The 2977-nt window shown below is 40.6% G+C and overlaps 1 pseudogene across 1 annotated transcript; it reads left to right on the plus strand.

Moving 5' to 3' along the window:
* The first annotated feature begins 360 nt into the window (after positions 1 to 360).
* On the plus strand, positions 361 to 922 carry LOC308416506 (diphosphoinositol polyphosphate phosphohydrolase 2-like; annotated as a pseudogene). The gene has a single exon. The product of its transcript is annotated as a diphosphoinositol polyphosphate phosphohydrolase 2-like (transcript).
* Positions 923 to 2977: the final 2055 nt, after the last annotated feature.

Raw genomic sequence — 2977 nt, forward strand, 5'->3', positions numbered from 1 at the left:
GGAGGCTGAGGACAAAAATGGGTATAAGATATCAATTATTGATCCTTAGCATCTCTGCCAGGTCCCCGCCTCTGCTTCCAACTATCTCCACTTGGCATGAGCCTTGAGCTGCATTGTTTCCCCAGCAGTCACCAAGGGGGTGGTTGCAGAGGGTGCAAGGAGCGGCTGTGAGAGGCAGCGGGCTCCAGGGAGAGCAGTGGGCTCCCGAGCCAGGCGGTGTTCCTACTTAGGTCAAGGTGGCAATGCAGCCTCACTGTCCCAGTCTTCCCTTCACTGCCCCTGTCCCACCTGTGCCAGAGCACTGCGACTTCCCTAGGTCCGACTCCCTGGCTGGTGTTCCGGTGGCCGCCCAACTCTAGGATGAAGTTGAAGCCTGACCAGATGCAAATTTATGGCTTCATGAAGCTGGCAGCCTGCCTGTGCTCCACAGTGAGGAGGAGGAAGAAGTGCTGTTGGTGAGTAGCAGTTGGTACCCAGACCAATGGGTTGTTTCAGGAGGAGGGATGGAGTCAGAGGAGTAGCCTGGTGGTGCTGCTGTGAGGGAGGTGTATGAAGAAGCTGGAGTCAAAGGAAAATCAGGAAGGCTCCCAGGAATATTTGAGAATCAACACAGAAAGTCCAAATGTATGTTTATGTTCTGACAGTCACTGGGATATTGGAAGACTGGGAAGACCCTGTTAACATAGGAAGGAAGAGAGAGTGGTTCAAAGTAGACGATGCCATCACTGAGGTTCTTCAGGGTCATAAGCCTGTCCATGCACAGTATCTGGAGAAACTAAAGCTGGGGTGTTCTTGGACCAATGGAAATTCCAGGGTCCCTTCCTTCCCAGATAGCACCTTGTTGGTGACTGCTGCACAACCCTCTGGGGTGCCATCTAGTAGAGCTGGGGACCCTCCCCCATCAAGTCATGGCACATGTTAAAGAGGCGTTTTTTACTTTTTTCTAACACTGCTGCTGGCAAACTCTAAATTTGTCATGCAGGGGTTTCAAATACTTTGCGAGTATTTTAGATGCTTTCAAGTCTTTTAAAATAAATAACAAAATAGCAAAAACACTTTAAGGTGCCAAAGCCATGTGGATGGTTTTAAAGACTTACTTGTAACTCTACCTCATTACTTTGGTTTTCATTTTTATAACCATTCTTAAATATTCACTTTTGTCCACTCAACATTCTATGGTTTATTTTGACAGATCAACTGATTGTTGGGTATTGTTTTGCCCTAATATTTTTCCTTTCAGTATCAAATAGTCACAAAATCTTTGTTGGAAATTAATGAAAATATTCTTGGTATTTAAAGGAAAATATCTACTTCAAAACTTGTTTAAGAGAGACATGCTCTTCAACTGCAGATTTTAGCTGTTTTTGTATGGGCCAGTAGCCTTTGAGAGAGCACTTCAATTTACTCTTTCTGAAAAAATTTTCACAGCCAGAAATATGTTCCCCCTCTGACACAATGGTCTGATATGAAATAGAGTGCTCTGTTTTTAGGACAAAAGGTAACTTGAATGTGGCTCAGCATAATTCATCCTGAAATTGTGGTTATGAAAATTCATTTAGCATGCTCAGCTGCTATACTTCCCATTCTAACCCTTTTGATGTCGACTATATTATGGGTCACATTTCCTTTAATGGCCAGTGCTTTAATATATTTTTAGTTTCTGATTTAGTAACATTGTTTACCATTGGATTAGACTCTAACCTTGGATGCCAGTAAGTGATAACTGTATGACCCTGAATAAAATTGCTGCTTTGTTCATCTGTTCTAGGCCTAAGACACTGTCTTGAGTGTCAGTAAGTGACTTGTCAGATAAGTTAACTGTGGGGAAATTAGAACACTTGAGTCAAGAATCATTGTACCTTGTCTTTGTGCTCACTCAACTGGCTACACCATGAAAAAGTACCTGCATTTCCTTCATGGAGTCGTGGATTAAATGAAAGGGGTGGGAAGAGGAAAAGATCTTTAGCCATTATTAGCCTTTTGTAAATATTCTAACTGGCAAGCATAAAACAGTATAGTTAAGACATTGGTTTTGTAGCTTGTTAATCTTTAAAGTGTAATGCCGCTGTGGAAAACATTCTTACCTGTAAGGAAGACTGTAAGTTCTTGTGCCACAAATACAGCAGGACTAAAAACATTAGGTTACAAAGCAGAAAAAAACTCAGCCAGTAGTATTAATTTTAAATTATGTAGTGTAATCAAATGTGATCTTCAAGACTTTTTATATTTTTCTTTGTACAGAGGTCTTGTCCTCTGAGTGTTTCAAAAGGAACATTTTAAAGAAGCCTACAGATTGACATTTTCTGTTCTTTGGTTTTCTCATAATTCTCTACAATTTTTCCATTACTGAACACAACAGAAACTGGACAGTTTTGTGTAGAATATTGATTCCAGCTAATAAACCATCACAAGTGCTTGGGAGTTGATATGTACATGATACTCTCAGAGGTAGTAATGTATAAACTAATTTTATAAACTCTTCAACTGTGTAAAATACGTACATATTAACATCAACCATCTCCTTAAAAGTTAACCTACAAACATAAACATTATACAATTTCTTTGGTCAGAAACATTTGGACTAAGGCATGTTACCTGGGTCAGGACTTTCTTCAGTGCCATTTAGCAGACAGTATTTTGTCTATGCAAATAGCAAAGAATTACAGAATGAAACCTAAAGCAACCTCACAGTTAAATTTCACATAAAATTTCCTCATTATGGAATCCAGAGTTTCAAAATTATAAAGGAAAGGACCTAAGGCAGTCATATATTTAGCTTCACAATTAATACTAATGCAAGAGGAGCTAACCTGTACTACTGTAGAAAAGAAAGTTAACTTTTGTTGGATGGGAAAAGAACAAGTTGGACAGAGGAGACAGAGAGCTCTGGCCAGAAGCACAGACAAGTGGATCCAGGGGTCCTTGTCCTTATAGCAAAGCCATCCTAACAAGTCCTCAGGCTGCGTAGTAGAGGCTC

The sequence above is a fragment of the Micromys minutus genome (genome assembly GCF_963924665.1).
Source record: "Micromys minutus genome assembly, chromosome: 1".
Classification (NCBI taxonomy): domain Eukaryota; kingdom Metazoa; phylum Chordata; class Mammalia; order Rodentia; family Muridae; genus Micromys; species Micromys minutus.